The 19,226-nt window shown below is 44.8% G+C and overlaps 1 protein-coding gene across 2 annotated transcripts in view; it reads left to right on the top strand.

Annotated features, from left to right (window-relative positions):
• tpst1 (tyrosylprotein sulfotransferase 1) overlaps positions 1–5,791 on the top strand; it is a 123,723-nt gene extending 117,932 nt beyond the window's left edge. For both annotated transcript variants that reach the window (XM_080512038.1, XM_080512039.1), the window contains one exon: positions 5,341–5,791. The gene's annotated coding sequence lies outside the window, so the exon portion shown is untranslated. The remainder of the gene's footprint in view (positions 1–5,340) is intronic.
• Positions 5,792–19,226: the final 13,435 nt, after the last annotated feature.

The following is a 19,226-nucleotide window of genomic DNA, read 5'->3' on the forward strand; positions in this document are numbered from 1 at the left end:
TTTTACACACACACCACACACACACACACACACACACACACACAAACTGATGCTCAGACCTTCCCTACCAGGTGTCGGCACCCCCCAGTGTACAGTGTTTTTGAATACAGGAAAACCTCTGACACTAGACTCAGGAAGAGCAACACCCTGTACTGGGCGGACACGTCACTACGCATGGACACATAACTGTTAACACACTTTAATGAGCGTACAACCGGCCAAACACAGACAACGGACATGTTTTCCTGGCAAATTTCAAGCTGAGCGGACACTGAAATAGCGAAACTACTTGGGCTGGCTCCCTATTATTTGAATATTCAGACATTGTAGTGGTGTCAGGAGATAAGTTTTGAGATCTGAATAATCAAAGCTTCCCAGCAGCACGCTGCTGCTCTGTGAAGCTCCTTTCCGTCAGCTACTCGAGGATTTCCACATTGCGTGTCTGCAGACTGTGTGCAAGTCGCGGATGCACACACGTTTACATCCATACTACACTCGGCTCACTTCTGTGGGCGTTCCATAGCGTAACATAATGATACTGAAAATATCTCCACTTCTGCTGCCCGACGTTCTCCACCTTTCCTAAAGTAGTTTATGTTTCACTTCAGGAGTTCTGAGCCAACTGGCTCTTTATTATTTATTTGTACTTTTTATATTTAACCATTATTTAACCAGGAAAATCCAGTTGAGATTATAAACCTCTTTTCCAAGAGAGTTCTTTGCTTTTAAATTGTGATTGTTGAGATGGGGAGATGGAGGACCTTCTCACACAAGCGTCCAGTTGGCGCACACAGATCGCATGTTCGACCTCAGAGGGTCGGAGCGGAGTATAACGCACAGGGTGGATGATGATTTTGATATCATGTGTACTCTGCACACACAAAGTTGTAACAGGTGTGTATGCCATCCAATAGCAGCACAGCGGACACACAGGTACCGTAGGTGATGGCTTTAATGAAGTTTGAAGGCGATACAGGAATAAGCAAATGGAGAATCCAGCAGGCAATGATCCAAACACAGAACAGCCACCGGTGAGCCAGAAACAAAAGTCTCAAACCAACAAGGAAATACCAGAAGTCGTGGTCGGGGACGGAAGGCTGAGGTCCAAAGCAGGGTTCAGGCCAGGTTGGCTCATCAAAGGCAGGCAGAGTTGGCAATAGGATTTCCGTCCGAGAAAATATAGCTGCAAGGTCTTGCACGCGAGCAGATGAGAACAATCTGGCAGTGAGTGGGTGAAGACTAGTGCCCGTATTCACGAAGCATCTCAGCCTAAAATTCCCTGAGCAAGGAATTCTTAGCTTAAACGTGACTGAGGAAGTGTCTAAGAATAACTTAGCAAGGAGATGACAGCCACTTTTATCTTAGTGATGAGGTGTGGTTTACCTCATTGCTATGTGTGATGTAGTCTGCTGAGAGCTGTGATTGGTTGTTAGAGAGAGGAAGACGCTCTGTGCACCTTGTCCGTATTCACAAAACATCCTGAGGCTAAAGGTAGCACGTAGTGACGTCACTGTTAAGAAAAATCTTAGAATTCCTCGAAATTTTCTGAACATTTTTCCTTAATAAGATAAAAGTAATTCACAAAGCATCCTCACCCTCAGTGAGCTCCTAAGGTGGAATACCACTAGAAGTAGTGAAGAGGACTTTTAAGAAGCCTACGAGTTCCTTAAACAGATAAGATGACAGAAATAGAAAGAGAAAGGAAAGATGTTCTCCGTTTGTTTATTCAGTGGCACAGACCACAGTGGTACAAGTTTTTTAAAGGTGTGAAAAAATGTGTATTTTAAAGGGTTTTTGTATCTGCTTGGTGCGCCGTTTCTGTACGACAGCCACCCCCAGGTGCTCATGGATAATGGGGGGAACGTGTGCACTATGAAATTGTTTAATGATAATGATGTAATGACACTACCATCGTTCAGGAATGTTTGTGGTCGAACTCATCAGGGAGTATCTTACTTCTCCCATAGTGAAGCAACGTAATAACAATAATCAAATCAATATAATAATCGGCGTGTGAATGAGGTAAGTTCAATCATTTTAAGCTGTGTACAAATTAAATACATTTTTCTGAGTTTCATTAAATAGACAAATTAATTTCATGATTACACATTTTTAATACAGCCCAAGGTTGGTTAATTTGACTCTCCATTCATTACTTGGAGCACAAATCACTTTTTTCTGTCTTTCTCTACCAACCAATCAGCTCTCAGCAGACTGCATCATACACAGCAACGGGGTCAACAACACCTCCTCACTAAGATAAAAGTTGCTGTCAACTCCTTGCTGAGAGTTGCCCTTAGACACTTCCTGGGTCACTTTTAAGGTAAGAATTCCTTGTTAAGGAACTTTTAGGCTAAAATAGGAGCTCCTTAAGAGACTCTGAGATGCTTCGTGAATATGGGCAGTAATGAATGAGAGACAGAAGGTTTCACTTTTATTGAACAGCAGAAAGCATAATGCCCATGGGACAAAACCCACCGAGAGCCTCCAATCTGGTCCCACCAAGCAAGGAGTTTATAGAGGATTTATACAAGGGTTTTTTTGTTGTTGTTTTTTTTTCATTGTGTTTTGAACCAGAATGTTTCATTAAAATGGACTTTATGCTGTAGATTGTAGTCATTTTCAGTACTAGCTGTTTGATCTTGTAAAAACAGACAATTTCACTGTGACCGCAATAAAGAAAAAACTTGGAAGTGTAAATTTAAAGGTTATTATAGCAATATTTTGGTCCACTCTGGATGAAACTGGACTGTATATGGTCCAGGAAGTAAATTGAATCTTATGTAATACCATATTTTACGTACTATAGAGCACACCTGAATTCAAGCTGCACCCACAACATTTTAATAGAAAAAAAAACATATAAGCCGCACTCGACAATAAGCTGCAGGTGTCCAAGTTGTAATGTGGCAAGAATGTCACTGCAGGTACACAGGGATTGCTTATATTTTCATCAATTCTCGCAGTCTGTCTTTCATAGTGCTGGAAATTGCGCCTCGTGCATGTCTCTCTGTCTGTCTGCGAGCTTCGCAGCAGGCGCAAGGCACACAACACAGCGCTGTGTGCAGGAATTCCCTCTCCTGCGATGAAGCCCACAGACAGAGAGAGACACAGAAAGACGCAGAGAGACAGATGCATAATCAGCAAGCGTTTTATTTCTGTTGATAAAGTATTTTATTGGTTATTTGCCGATTGTGATTCTGAGGAGGAAGAATTTTCAGCTACGGAGTCCAGCGTGCTATGATGCACCTGAACGCAACATTCACAGCAGTCAGGACCACGGAGAGCAGCACAAGATGAGCTCACCAAGAGCAGAAATGTAACTTTTAAGGCACGTTTTGGAGAAGCAGCATGTATCTACATGCGGAAGCAACATATGGTGGCATGAAGCCCATTAACCCGTAAAAATCCAGAAATTAGCCACATCGTGTTATAAGCTGCAGGGTTCAAAGTGTTGGAAAAAAGTCGCGGCTTATCATCTGGAAAATAGGGTAATTATTTTATATACATCTTATAGACATGTATATTTATTGTATACACTTTTGTGCTTTTAAACAACCATAACCTATTTGATGTTTGGTTCATTCAATATCAACTGGTCCTACAATTTGTCCTTGTGACCTTGTGTCTCCGAAGAGAGGACACCTGCCTTCAGGGGACACTTGCCCTTGGATTTTAGGGCGTCCCTAAATCGGAGGTTTTACTGTAAATGAAATCTTTTCAGTAAAGTAGTTTTACATGATGCTTCCAGTCAGTTCCAGGCTGCTGTTGATGTTCATGGTTTCAAAGCCATTTAATGAATTTTCACTAGACACTCAGGCGCAGTTCAAATATCACAGTTTGAGACTCAGAGGAAACAAGGGTCATTTTTGAATGTTTCTCTTCTAAAACAATATTAACAAAAGGTCAGTGATGTCGGGCTTTGAGATGAAGTTTCATGATGAGCCTAAAATTTACAAGTGAACTTGGTGTGACCTTTAATTACCAGGAAATACACACATTTATCCATTTTGATATATCATTAAAAACATTTGAATTACTCTGCAGTGCTTGTGCTACAAACTAGGGATGAGCGAGTACACCGCTTTCTGCATCTGTATCTGTATCTGTTCAACAATCTAAATGATCTGTATCAGCATCTGTACTTGGACTGGGCGGGGCCTAAACCAGAAGTGAGCGTGGTTCAACTGAAACTGGGTGGGGCTTAAATCTGCACATTATTTTAAGTCTTAAATTGATGTAGATTGATCAGAAGTTGGTTTTATTTTTTATTTGTAAACTATTTGCAGAACAGCCTCAGAATTGAGATTCAATGTTTTATATATATACTTCCGGTTTAGGCCACGCCCACTCCCAAGTACGGATATGGATGCAGATCATTTAAGTGGTTGAACAGATACAGATACAGATAGTGGTGTACTCGCTCATCCCTAATACACAGTATATAAAGCTTAATTTGTAATATTTATAATATTATATTTATTTTATGAACAGCCATATTAATATAGGCTCCTATGTGTGTTCAGCTATATTGTGTGTGTAAGTGGTCTGTAGACTGTTTATTTTTTAATGATCTGTGTGAACTTAGTGATTCATGTAAACATCCAGTGATGGCAAACAGGGAAATAATATGTCGGCCTTGTTCATTGTATTCTTCTCAAAAGTTCAGTACGAGCAAAGTTTTCCAACTGACTTGACACCACCAGTCAAACTAAGAGCAAGCAGACGGTAAAAAAAAGAAGAAAAAAAACGACTGGAGTGGAGGCAGTGACTGACGTGACACGAGCCGTTTTCAGCTCTGTCTAGTCAAATGCACCGCGTACGTTACGAAATCAGTTCACCAAGTAACTTTTAATATACAAACCGAAATAGAGGCGAGCTGAAGAAAACCTAGGGAGAGCCTCAGCCAGTGTGTGTGTGTGTGTGTGTGTGTGTGTGTGTGTGTGTGTGTGTGTGTGTGTGTGTGTGTGTGTGTGTGTGTGTGTGTGTGTGTGTGTGTGTGTGTGTGTGTGTGTGTGTGTGTGTGTGTGTGTGAACACGGATATTGTACTCGTCATAAAATGCTTTATCCGTACCGGATACTTGTCTGAAGCTCAACCCTACTACAAACATACATTTAGATTGATTTGGATATTTACTGTGAACTATTTGTGCTGACAGGCAGCCTCTGGCAGCATGTCTGAGGAGTGACAATATTAAGACATGAGAGTTAAGTAGAATCCGCTGACAGGGTCAGGTGGTGCAGAGCACACAGCGCCCCCTTGTGACATGGCATGTGAACTACACTAAAGACCTTCTCTATGTGTGTTTGTGTGTGTGTGTGTGTGTGTGTGTGTGCAGGAGTTAGCTGCGGTGGAACATCACGGACATTCATCCACTCATCTCACCACATGTGTGCAGGCTCGGCGGGTCTCAGAGGTCATGTGACCGCCGCCCTCTTCTTCTTCCTCCTCCTCCTGGCCTTCAGTGTTGTACTGTACTAAAAGCATGGTAGCCCAGCTGTGGGCCCCGCAGAATGTCTGCTGACTGCCATTTCTCAGTGTTGCGTCACACTAGTTCGATTCGTAGAGATGATTTCTGCCTATTTAGAGACAAACTCTGTGATTCTGTTGTAAGAAACTGCAGTGAACCCCAAATCATAAGGCAAGTATTTATGAATGGAAAGTTTGTTTTTGGAAGATGCAATACCTATTTTGATGAATCATTTTTTTCATGCCTTTGTATTGTGCAATTTCATGGGTACCGATCAGTTTGACGTATCGACCGTGATAAACAATGCTTTTTTTTTTTTAAGAAACGTGCTTCCTCTTTCTTTTTGGGATGGGGCCGATCTGATCCATTATTGGTATTGGGTTCTGATACCAACATAATTCACGGATTGGAAATTTCCGATCCAACCTGTAGAGATTTCAGATCCATGAAGCCTTGTCTGTTCTTCACTGTTGCTGAAATGACTCAACAGCGTTTCCCTGCTGCTGCGCTGCTTGCTGGCTGCAAATTGTGGACTGGATTTCATTATTGAACAGAGGCGGGTCTCAATGAGACGTGGCGTAACAAGTCAGGAAATCCATTCCACAGTTTGAAGCCAGCTAGCAGGCGCGCATAGTAGCACTGTGCTATCCGACCTTTCATGACAACATGTCGCTGTTTGGATGTATTTCATGCTCAAAACACTGCAAAGCAATGCAGCAACGTGGATGTTTGTAAAGCCCTTGTACAGCGAGGCGGCCGCTCTGCCGCCAGACAGTTTGAAAGAGTTTACTATTTTAAAACGCCAGCTTGCAGAGGAGAATGGCATCAAAACAATAAACAGCAGTTCCTCCGTGGTAGCAGGCAATTCACACCTCAGTGAAGCTGCGTCCTCTTCCACGACTATTTTCAAGGAGTTTACTCCTTGAAAATAGTCCCAATCATTTGTACTGCGTTAATGATGGAAACATTCTGTTTGTGCTGCGTTGCTAAAGAATTTCCACAGGAATTAATAAAGTGATTGTGAGGTTTTAAAAACAGAACTAGTTTATTATGAGATGATGACGTCACAGACCCCCACATTGTCCAAATGGAACGAAAATAGTTTGTACTGCTTATTCTAACCTCAAGTTACCTTTTGAGAGAATACATGTATACATTTGTACATTTCATACTTTACTGTAGAGACTAGTTTATTACAGCTTCATATAAAATCAAGAATAATGATAATAATATTAAAGCAAACTGAGCTCTTGTATCAGAATCGTATCGGTATCGGCAGATATCAAATTCCGGGTATCGGGATGAGATCGGAAGTGAAACAACATGAGTCGATGCATCCTTACTTTCTTTTCTGCTCCAGTACAACCCAGACACTTCGACTCCAACACATTTCTTTACTCGCCGAGACACGTTCTCCTGTTATAGCACATAACACAGACTTACATAACATTGAATGAAGTGAGAGAATAAAAGTACAAGGACAATAATGGAAATGAACAGTGTTGTGAAGTTTGGAATTTTCTTTTTTTACATTATCGGCAGCTTCTCGGTGTATTGAACAGTCCTGCAGAAAAAAAATAAAAAATTGGGCAGCTGGCTGACCTCACAGCCAAATTTTCTTCTTGGTCTTATGGCTTCATAAAGGGAGTCTGGAGGGGCCTTGAGTGTTGACATGAGAACACAGGTCATGTCTGCAGTATCAATCCAATCCACTTTATTTATAGAGCACATTTTAACAACGAAGCGTTTCCAAAGTGCTGCACATGAGACTGCACATAAGAACAAAACTAAACAGTCCAACACTAAATAAGTATAAAACCATAAAATAAAAATAAAAACAGATTAAAAACTACAAACACATTAAAAAAATACAAATAAGAATAAAACAATTTAAAAGAATACATGGAAATATAAAAATGCTTAAAAAGCAATAAAATAAATGAGAACAATAAATAAAACAATAAATAAAAGACACAGGGGACCACACGACTCACGCGGTGTTAAAAGCCTGAGATTAAAAGTGGGTTTTAAGACGTGATTTAAAACAGTCCACAGTGGGGGGGCTGTTGGGACGTGGGGGGGCAGAGCGTTCCACAGCTTAGGGCCGACAACGGAGAACGCTCTGTCCCCTCTGGTTCTACACTTTGTCTTTGGACCCCCGAGCTGGAGCCCTCAGACCTCAGAGCGCGGGGGGGGGGGGGGGGGGGTTGGTACATTTTGATGAGATCTGTAATGTACTGAGGGGCCAGTCCATTCAAAGCTTTAAAAACAAACAACAACATTTTAAAATCAATTCTAAAATGAACAGGGAGCCAGTGCAAAGATGCAAGGATAGGGGTGATGTGTTCTGGTTTTTTGGTCCCTGTTAAAAGTCGTGCCACAGCGTTCTGGACTAACTGCAAGCGGGAAAGTGCTTTGTGGCTAATGCCAGAATAAAGTGCTTTGTGGCTAACGCCAGAATAAAGTGCTTTGTGGCTAACGCCAGAATAAAGTGCTTTGTGGCTAACGCCAGAATAAAGTGCTTTGTGGCTAACGCCAGAATAAAGTGCTTTGTGGCTAACGCCAGAATAAAGTGCTTTGTGGCTAACGCCAGAATAAAGTGCTTTGTGGCTAACGCCAGAATAAAGTGCTTTGTGGCTAACGCCAGAATAAAGTGCTTTGTGGCTAACGCCAGAATAAAGTGCTTTGTGGCTAACGCCAGAATAAAGTGCTTTGTGGCTAACGCCAGAATAAAGTGCTTTGTGGCTAACGCCAGAATAAAGTGCTTTGTGGCTAACGCCAGAATAAAGTGCGTTGCAGTAGTCCAGACGAGAAGAAATAAAAGCATGCGCGACTTGCTCAAAAAGATTAAAAGATAAAAACGGCTTAACCTTGGATAAAAGTCGAAGATGATAAAAGCCTGATTTTAAAATGCCATTGATCTGTTTATCAAATCTTAAATCACTGTCTATGGTGACGCCAAGGCTGGTGACTTTGGGATGCAAATAATTTTCGAGTGATCCCAAGTCCGTGAGGGCTGATCCAAATACCATCATTTCGGTTTTTCCCTCATTCAGTGGGAGGAGATACAAAGCAAAAAGAATGGGTCCCAGGATAGATCCCTGGGGGACTCCACGGTGAAGTGGGACAGAAGAAGAGGTGGAGTCCCCCAGCCTGACGGAGAAGGACCTCCCTGACAGGTAGGACTTAAACCACTCCAATGCGGTCCCCCTGACACCCACACAATCTCTTAGGTGGTTTAAAAGAATTGTGTGGTCGACTGTGTCAAAAGCAGCCGTGAGGTCTAGAAGCACTAAAATAGCAGAGCCTCCAGAATCAGTCATTAAAAACAGGTCATTAAAAACCTTTAAAAGTGCAGATTCAGGACTGTGCAAAGCTTTGTAGCCTGACTGAAACGGGTCTAAGGTGCCATTTGCATCTAAAACAGGTTGCAACTGTGCAAAAACGCATTTCTCTAATATTTTAGACACTAAAGGTAATTTTGAGATTGGACGATAGTTTGCTAAATCTGCAGGGTCAAGGCCAGGTTTTTTAATCAAAGGCTCTACAACTGCTTTCTTACAAAAGGAGGGCACTATGCCAGAAGCCAGGCTGCTGTTGATGATCTCCCTAACAGAAGAGCCAATGGTGCCCCAAACCTCTTTAAAAGAGCGAGGAGGGACTGGGTCTGTGGGACAGGAGGTTTTAGTTTAGAAACTATACCTGAGGAGGGACTGGGTCTGTGGGACAGGAGGAAGGTTTTAGTTTAGAAACTATACCTGAGGAGGGACTGGGTCTGTGGGACAGGAGGTTTTAGTTTAGAAACTATACCTGAGGAGGGACTGGGTCTGTGAGACAGGAGGAAGGTTTTAGTTTAGAAACTATACCTGAGGAGGGACTGGGTCTGTGGGACAGGAGGAAGGTTTTAGTTTAGAAACTATACCTGAGGAGGGACTGGGTCTGTGAGACAGGAGGAAGGTTTTAGTTTAGAAACTATACCTGAGGAGGGACTGGGTCTGTGGGACAGGAGGTTTTAGTTTAGAAACTATACCTGAGGAGGGACTGGGTCTGTGAGACAGGAGGAAGGTTTTAGTTTAGAAACTATACCTGAGGAGGGACTGGGTCTGTGGGACAGGAGGAAGGTTTTAGTTTAGAAACTATACCTGAGGAGGGACTGGGTCTGTGAGACAGGAGGAAGGTTTTAGTTTAGAAACTATACCTGAGGAGGGACTGGGTCTGTGAGACAGGAGGAAGGTTTTAGTTTAGAAACTATACCTGAGGAGGGACTGGGTCTGTGGGACAGGAGGAAGGTTTTAGTTTAGAAACTATACCTGAGGAGGGACTGGGTCTGTGGGACAGGAGGAAGGTTTTAGTTTAGAAACTATACCTGAGGAGGGACTGGGTCTGTGGGACAGGAGGTTTTAGTTTAGAAACTATACCTGAGGAGGGACTGGGTCTGTGAGACAGGAGGAAGGTTTTAGTTTAGAAACTATACCTGAGGAGGGACTGGGTCTGTGAGACAGGAGGAAGGTTTTAGTTTAGAAACTATACCTGAGGAGGGACTGGGTCTGTGAGACAGGAGGAAGGTTTTAGTTTAGAAACTATACCTGAGGAGGGACTGGGTCTGTGGGACAGGAGGAAGGTTTTAGTTTAGAAACTATACCTGAGGAGGGACTGGGTCTGTGAGACAGGAGGAAGGTTTTAGTTTAGAAACTATACCTGAGGAGGGACTGGGTCTGTGGGACAGGAGGAAGGTTTTAGTTTAGAAACTATACCTGAGGAGGGACTGGGTCTGTGGGACAGGAGGTTTTAGTTTAGAAACTATACCTGAGGAGGGACTGGGTCTGTGGGACAGGAGGAAGGTTTTAGTTTAGAAACTATACCTGAGGAGGGACTGGGTCTGTGAGACAGGAGGAAGGTTTTAGTTTAGAAACTATATCTGAGGAGGGACTGGGTCTGTGGGACAGGAGGAAGGTTTTAGTTTAGAAACTATACCTGAGGAGGGACTGGGTCTGTGAGACAGGAGGAAGGTTTTAGTTTAGAAACTATATCTGAGGAGGGACTGGGTCTGTGGGACAGGAGGAAGGTTTTAGTTTAGAAACTATACCTGAGGAGGGACTGGGTCTGTGAGACAGGAGGTTTTAGTTTAGAAACTATACCTGAGGAGGGACTGGGTCTGTGAGACAGGAGGTTTTAGTTTAGAAACTATATCTGAGGAGGGACTGGGTCTGTGGGACAGGAGGAAGGTTTTAGTTTAGAAACTATACCTGAGGAGGGACTGGGTCTGTGGGACAGGAGGAAGGTTTTAGTTTAGAAACTATACCTGAGGAGGGACTGGGTCTGTGGGACAGGAGGAAGGTTTTAGTTTAGAAACTATACCTGAGGAGGGACTGGGTCTGTGGGACAGGAGGTTTTAGTTTAGAAACTATACCTGAGGAGGGACTGGGTCTGTGGGACAGGAGGAAGGTTTTAGTTTAGAAACTATACCTGAGGAGGGACTGGGTCTGTGGGACAGGAGGAAGGTTTTAGTTTAGAAACTATACCTGAGGAGGGACTGGGTCTGTGGGACAGGAGGAAGGTTTTAGTTTAGAAACTATACCTGAGGAGGGACTGGGTCTGTGGGACAGGAGGTTTTAGTTTAGAAACTATACCTGAGGAGGGACTGGGTCTGTGGGACAGGAGGAAGGTTTTAGTTTAGAAACTATACCTGAGGAGGGACTGGGTCTGTGAGACAGGAGGAAGGTTTTAGTTTAGAAACTATATCTGAGGAGGGACTGGGTCTGTGGGACAGGAGGAAGGTTTTAGTTTAGAAACTATACCTGAGGAGGGACTGGGTCTGTGGGACAGGAGGAAGGTTTTAGTTTAGAAACTATACCTGAGGAGGGACTGGGTCTGTGGGACAGGAGGAAGGTTTTAGTTTAGAAACTATACCTGAGGAGGGACTGGGTCTGTGGGACAGGAGGAAGGTTTTAGTTTAGAAACTATACCTGAGGAGGGACTGGGTCTGTGAGACAGGAGGAAGGTTTTAGTTTAGAAACTATACCTGAGGAGGGACTGGGTCTGTGAGACAGGAGGAAGGTTTTAGTTTAGAAACTATACCTGAGGAGGGACTGGGTCTGTGAGACAGGAGGAAGGTTTTAGTTTAGAAACTATACCTGAGGAGGGACTGGGTCTGTGGGACAGGAGGAAGGTTTTAGTTTAGAAACTATACCTGAGGAGGGACTGGGTCTGTGGGACAGGAGGAAGGTTTTAGTTTAGAAACTATACCTGAGGAGGGACTGGGTCTGTGGGACAGGAGGAAGGTTTTAGTTTAGAAACTATACCTGAGGAGGGACTGGGTCTGTGGGACAGGAGGAAGGTTTTAGTTTAGAAACTATACCTGAGGAGGGACTGGGTCTGTGAGACAGGAGGAAGGTTTTAGTTTAGAAACTATACCTGAGGAGGGACTGGGTCTGTGAGACAGGAGGAAGGTTTTAGTTTAGAAACTATACCTGAGGAGGGACTGGGTCTGTGGGACAGGAGGAAGGTTTTAGTTTAGAAACTATACCTGAGGAGGGACTGGGTCTGTGAGACAGGAGGAAGGTTTTAGTTTAGAAACTATACCTGAGGAGGGACTGGGTCTGTGAGACAGGAGGAAGGTTTTAGTTTAGAAACTATACCTGAGGAGGGACTGGGTCTGTGGGACAGGAGGAAGGTTTTAGTTTAGAAACTATACCTGAGGAGGGACTGGGTCTGTGAGACAGGAGGAAGGTTTTAGTTTAGAAACTATACCTGAGGAGGGACTGGGTCTGTGGGACAGGAGGAAGGTTTTAGTTTAGAAACTATACCTGAGGAGGGACTGGGTCTGTGAGACAGGAGGAAGGTTTTAGTTTAGAAACTATACCTGAGGAGGGACTGGGTCTGTGGGACAGGAGGTTTTAGTTTAGAAACTATACCTGAGGAGGGACTGGGTCTGTGAGACAGGAGGAAGGTTTTAGTTTAGAAACTATACCTGAGGAGGGACTGGGTCTGTGGGACAGGAGGAAGGTTTTAGTTTAGAAACTATATCTGAGGAGGGACTGGGTCTGTGGGACAGGAGGAAGGTTTTAGTTTAGAAACTATACCTGAGGAGGGACTGGGTCTGTGGGACAGGAGGAAGGTTTTAGTTTAGAAACTATATCTGAGGAGGGACTGGGTCTGTGGGACAGGAGGAAGGTTTTAGTTTAGAAACTATACCTGAGGAGGGACTGGGTCTGTGAGACAGGAGGTTTTAGTTTAGAAACTATACCTGAGGAGGGACTGGGTCTGTGGGACAGGAGGAAGGTTTTAGTTTAGAAACTATACCTGAGGAGGGACTGGGTCTGTGGGACAGGAGGAAGGTTTTAGTTTAGAAACTATATCTGAGGAGGGACTGGGTCTGTGGGACAGGAGGAAGGTTTTAGTTTAGAAACTATACCTGAGGAGGGACTGGGTCTGTGGGACAGGAGGTTTTAGTTTAGAAACTATACCTGAGGAGGGACTGGGTCTGTGGGACAGGAGGAAGGTTTTAGTTTAGAAACTATACCTGAGGAGGGACTGGGTCTGTGGGACAGGAGGTTTTAGTTTAGAAACTATACCTGAGGAGGGACTGGGTCTGTGGGACAGGAGGAAGGTTTTAGTTTAGAAACTATACCTGAGGAGGGACTGGGTCTGTGAGACAGGAGGTTTTAGTTTAGAAACTATACCTGAGGAGGGACTGGGTCTGTGGGACAGGAGGAAGGTTTTAGTTTAGAAACTATACCTGAGGAGGGACTGGGTCTGTGAGACAGGAGGAAGGTTTTAGTTTAGAAACTATACCTGAGGAGGGACTGGGTCTGTGGGACAGGAGGAAGGTTTTAGTTTAGAAACTATACCTGAGGAGGGACTGGGTCTGTGGGACAGGAGGAAGGTTTTAGTTTAGAAACTATATCTGAGGAGGGACTGGGTCTGTGGGACAGGAGGAAGGTTTTAGTTTAGAAACTATACCTGAGGAGGGACTGGGTCTGTGGGACAGGAGGTTTTAGTTTAGAAACTATACCTGAGGAGGGACTGGGTCTGTGGGACAGGAGGAAGGTTTTAGTTTAGAAACTATACCTGAGGAGGGACTGGGTCTGTGGGACAGGAGGAAGGTTTTAGTTTAGAAACTATACCTGAGGAGGGACTGGGTCTGTGGGACAGGAGGAAGGTTTTAGTTTAGAAACTATACCTGAGGAGGGACTGGGTCTGTGAGACAGGAGGAAGGTTTTAGTTTAGAAACTATACCTGAGGAGGGACTGGGTCTGTGGGACAGGAGGAAGGTTTTAGTTTAGAAACTATACCTGAGGAGGGACTGGGTCTGTGGGACAGGAGGTTTTAGTTTAGAAACTATACCTGAGGAGGGACTGGGTCTGTGGGACAGGAGGAAGGTTTTAGTTTAGAAACTATACCTGAGGAGGGACTGGGTCTGTGGGACAGGAGGAAGGTTTTAGTTTAGAAACTATATCTGAGGAGGGACTGGGTCTGTGAGACAGGAGGAAGGTTTTAGTTTAGAAACTATACCTGAGGAGGGACTGGGTCTGTGGGACAGGAGGAAGGTTTTAGTTTAGAAACTATACCTGAGGAGGGACTGGGTCTGTGGGACAGGAGGTTTTAGTTTAGAAACTATACCTGAGGAGGGACTGGGTCTGTGGGACAGGAGGAAGGTTTTAGTTTAGAAACTATACCTGAGGAGGGACTGGGTCTGTGGGACAGGAGGAAGGTTTTAGTTTAGAAACTATACCTGAGGAGGGACTGGGTCTGTGAGACAGGAGGAAGGTTTTAGTTTAGAAACTATATCTGAGGAGGGACTGGGTCTGTGAGACAGGAGGAAGGTTTTAGTTTAGAAACTATACCTGAGGAGGGACTGGGTCTGTGAGACAGGAGGAAGGTTTTAGTTTAGAAACTATATCTGAGGAGGGACTGGGTCTGTGAGACAGGAGGAAGGTTTTAGTTTAGAAACTATACCTGAGGAGGGACTGGGTCTGTGAGACAGGAGGAAGGTTTTAGTTTAGAAACTATACCTGAGGAGGGACTGGGTCTGTGAGACAGGAGGTTTTAGTTTAGAAACTATACCTGAGGAGGGACTGGGTCTGTGGGACAGGAGGAAGGTTTTAGTTTAGAAACTATACCTGAGGAGGGACTGGGTCTGTGGGACAGGAGGAAGGTTTTAGTTTAGAAACTATACCTGAGGAGGGACTGGGTCTGTGGGACAGGAGGAAGGTTTTAGTTTAGAAACTATACCTGAGGAGGGACTGGGTCTGTGGGACAGGAGGAAGGTTTTAGTTTAGAAACTATACCTGAGGAGGGACTGGGTCTGTGAGACAGGAGGAAGGTTTTAGTTTAGAAACTATATCTGAGGAGGGACTGGGTCTGTGGGACAGGAGGAAGGTTTTAGTTTAGAAACTATACCTGAGGAGGGACTGGGTCTGTGGGACAGGAGGAAGGTTTTAGTTTAGAAACTATACCTGAGGAGGGACTGGGTCTGTGGGACAGCAGGTTTTAGTTTAGAAACTATACCTGAGGAGGGACTGGGTCTGTGGGACAGGAGGAAGGTTTTAGTTTAGAAACTATACCTGAGGAGGGACTGGGTCTGTGAGACAGGAGGAAGGTTTTAGTTTAGAAACTATACCTGAGGAGGGACTGGGTCTGTGGGACAGGAGGAAGGTTTTAGTTTAGAAACTATACCTGAGGAGGGACTGGGTCTGTGGGACAGGAGGAAGGTTTTAGTTTAGAAACTATACCTGAGGAGGGACTGGGTCTGTGAGACAGGAGGAAGGTTTTAGTTTAGAAACTATATCTGAGGAGGGACTGGGTCTGTGGGACAGGAGTAAGGTTTTAGTTTAGAAACTATACCTGAGGAGGGACTGGGTCTGTGGGACAGGAGGAAGGTTTTAGTTTAGAAACTATACCTGAGGAGGGACTGGGTCTGTGAGACAGGAGGAAGGTTTTAGTTTAGAAACTATACCTGAGGAGGGACTGGGTCTGTGGGACAGGAGGAAGGTTTTAGTTTAGAAACTATACCTGAGGAGGGACTGGGTCTGTGGGACAGGAGGAAGGTTTTAGTTTAGAAACTATACCTGAGGAGGGACTGGGTCTGTGAGACAGGAGGAAGGTTTTAGTTTAGAAACTATACCTGAGGAGGGACTGGGTCTGTGGGACAGGAGGTTTTAGTTTAGAAACTATACCTGAGGAGGGACTGGGTCTGTGGGACAGGAGGAAGGTTTTAGTTTAGAAACTATACCTGAGGAGGGACTGGGTCTGTGAGACAGGAGGAAGGTTTTAGTTTAGAAACTATATCTGAGGAGGGACTGGGTCTGTGAGACCGGAGGAAGGTTTTAGTTTAGAAACTATACCTGAGGAGGGACTGGGTCTGTGAGACAGGAGGAAGGTTTTAGTTTAGAAACTATATCTGAGGAGGGACTGGGTCTGTGAGACAGGAGGAAGGTTTTAGTTTAGAAACTATACCTGAGGAGGGACTGGGTCTGTGAGACAGGAGGTTTTAGTTTAGAAACTATACCTGAGGAGGGACTGGGTCTGTGAGACAGGAGGTTTTAGTTTAGAAACTATACCTGAGGAGGGACTGGGTCTGTGGGACAGGAGGAAGGTTTTAGTTTAGAAACTATACCTGAGGAGGGACTGGGTCTGTGAGACAGGAGGAAGGTTTTAGTTTAGAAACTATATCTGAGGAGGGACTGGGTCTGTGAGACAGGAGGAAGGTTTTAGTTTAGAAACTATACCTGAGGAGGGACTGGGTCTGTGAGACAGGAGGAAGGTTTTAGTTTAGAAACTATACCTGAGGAGGGACTGGGTCTGTGAGACAGGAGGAAGGTTTTAGTTTAGAAACTATACCTGAGGAGGGACTGGGTCTGTGAGACAGGAGAGGTTTTAGTTTAGAAACTATACCTGAGGAGGGACTGGGTCTGTGGGACAGGAAGGTTTTAGTTTAGAAACTATACCTGAGGAGGGACTGGGTCTGTGGGACAGGAGGAAGGTTTTAGTTTAGAAACTATACCTGAGGAGGGACTGGGTCTGTGAGACAGGAGGAAGGTTTTAGTTTAGAAACTATACCTGAGGAGGGACTGGGTCTGTGAGACAGGAGGTTTTAGTTTAGAAACTATACCTGAGGAGGGACTGGGTCTGTGGGACAGGAGGAAGGTTTTAGTTTAGAAACTATACCTGAGGAGGGAATGGGTCTGTGGGACAGGAGGAAGGTTTTAGTTTAGAAACTATACCTGAGGAGGGACTGGGTCTGTGGGACAGGAGGAAGGTTTTAGTTTAGAAACTATACCTGAGGAGGGACTGGGTCTGTGGGACAGGAGGAAGGTTTTAGTTTAGAAACTATACCTGAGGAGGGACTGGGTCTGTGGGACAGGAGGAAGGTTTTAGTTTAGAAACTATACCTGAGGAGGGACTGGGTCTGTGAGACAGGAGGAAGGTTTTAGTTTAGAAACTATACCTGAGGAGGGACTGGGTCTGTGGGACAGGAGGTTTTAGTTTAGAAACTATACCTGAGGAGGGACTGGGTCTGTGAGACAGGAGTAAGGTTTTAGTTTAGAAACTATACCTGAGGAGGGACTGGGTCTGTGGGACAGGAGGTTTTAGTTTAGAAACTATACCTGAGGAGGGACTGGGTCTGTGAGACAGGAGGAAGGTTTTAGTTTAGAAACTATATCTGAGGAGGGACTGGGTCTGTGAGACAGGAGGAAGGTTTTAGTTTAGAAACTATATCTGAGGAGGGACTGGGTCTGTGAGACAGGAGGTTTTAGTTTAGAAACTATACCTGAGGAGGGACTGGGTCTGTGGGACAGGAGGAAGGTTTTAGTTTAGAAACTATACCTGAGGAGGGACTGGGTCTGTGAGACAGGAGGAAGGTTTTAGTTTAGAAACTATATCTGAGGAGGGACTGGGTCTGTGGGACAGGAGGAAGGTTTTAGTTTAGAAACTATACCTGAGGAGGGACTGGGTCTGTGGGACAGGAGGAAGGTTTTAGTTTAGAAACTATACCTGAGGAGGGACTGGGTCTGTGGGACAGGAGGAAGGTTTTAGTTTAGAAACTATACCTGAGGAGGGACTGGGTCTGTGGGACAGGAGGAAGGTTTTAGTTTAGAAACTATACCTGAGGAGGGACTGGGTCTGTGGGACAGGAGGAAGGTTTTAGTTTAGAAACTATACCTGAGGAGGGACTGGGTCTGTGGGACAGGAGGAAGGTTTTAGTTTAGAAACTATACCTGAGGAGGGACTGGGTCTGTGGGACAGGAGGAAGGTTTTAGTTTAGAAACTATACCTGAGGAGGGACTGGGTCTGTGGGACAGAGGAGGTTTTAGTTTAGAAACTATACCTGAGGAGGGACTGGGTCTGTGGGACAGGAGGAAGGTTTTAGTTTAGAAACTATACCTGAGGAGGGACTGGGTCTGTGGGACAGGAGGAAGGTTTTAGTTTAGAAACTATATCCTGAGGAGGGACTGGGTCTGTGGGACAGGAGGAAGGTTTTAGTTTAGAAACTATACTGAGGAGGACTGGGTCTGTGGGACAGGAGGAAGGTTTTAGTTTAGAAACTATACCTGAGGAGGGACTGGGTCTGTGGGACAGGAGGTTTTAGTTTAGAAACTATACCTGAGGAGGGACTGGGTCGTGTGGACAGAGAGGTTTTTAGTTTAGAAACTATACCTGAGGAGGGACTGGGTCTGTGGGACAGGAGGAAGGTTTTAGTTTAGAACTATACCTGAGGAGGGACTGGGTCTGTGGGACAGGAGGTTTTAGTTTAGAAACTATACCTGAGGAGGGACTGGGTCTGTGAGACAGGAGGAAGGTTTTAGTTTAGAAACTATACCTGAGGAGGGACTGGGTCTGTGAGACAGGAGGAAGGTTTTAGTTTAGAAACTATACCTGAGGAGGGACTGGGTCTGTGGGACAGGAGGAATGTTTTAGTTTAGAAACTATACCTGAGGAGGGACTGGGTCTGTGAGACAGGAGGTTTTAGTTTAGAAACTATACCTGAGGAGGGACTGGGTCTGTGAGACAGGAGGAAGGTTTTAGTTTAGAAACTATACCTGAGGAGGGACTGGGTCTGTGGGACAGGAGGAAGGTTTTAGTTTAGAAACTATATCTGAGGAGGGACTGGGTCTGTGGGACAGGAGGAAGGTTTTAGTTTAGAAACTATACCTGAGGAGGGACTGGGTCTGTGGGACAGGAGGAAGGTTTTAGTTTAGAAACTATACCTGAGGAGGGACTGGGTCTGTGGGACAGGAGGAAGGTTTTAGTTTAGAAACTATATCTGAGGAGGGACTGGGTCTGTGGGACAGGAGGAAGGTTTTAGTTTAGAAACTATACCTGAGGAGGGACTGGGTCTGTGGGACAGGAGGAAGGTTTTAGTTTAGAAACTATACCTGAGGAGGGACTGGGTCTGTGGGACAGGAGGAAGGTTTTAGTTTAGAAACTATACCTGAGGAGGGACTGGGTCTGTGGGACAGGAGGAAGGTTTAGTTTAGAAACTATACCTGAGGAGGGACTGGGTCTGTGGGACAGGAGGAAGGTTTTAGTTTAGAAACTATACCTGAGGAGGGACTGGGTCTGTGGGACAGGAGGAAGGTTTTAGTTTAGAAACTATACCTGAGGAGGGACTGGGTCTGTGGGACAGGAGGAAGGTTTTAGTTTAGAAACTATACCTGAGGAGGGACTGGGTCTGTGGGACAGGAGGAAGGTTTTAGTTTAGAAACTATACCTGAGGAGGGACTGGGTCTGTGGGACAGGAGGAAGGTTTT

The sequence above is a fragment of the Blennius ocellaris genome (assembly GCF_963422515.1).
Source record: "Blennius ocellaris genome assembly, chromosome: 2".
Taxonomy (NCBI): Eukaryota; Metazoa; Chordata; class Actinopteri; order Blenniiformes; family Blenniidae; genus Blennius; species Blennius ocellaris.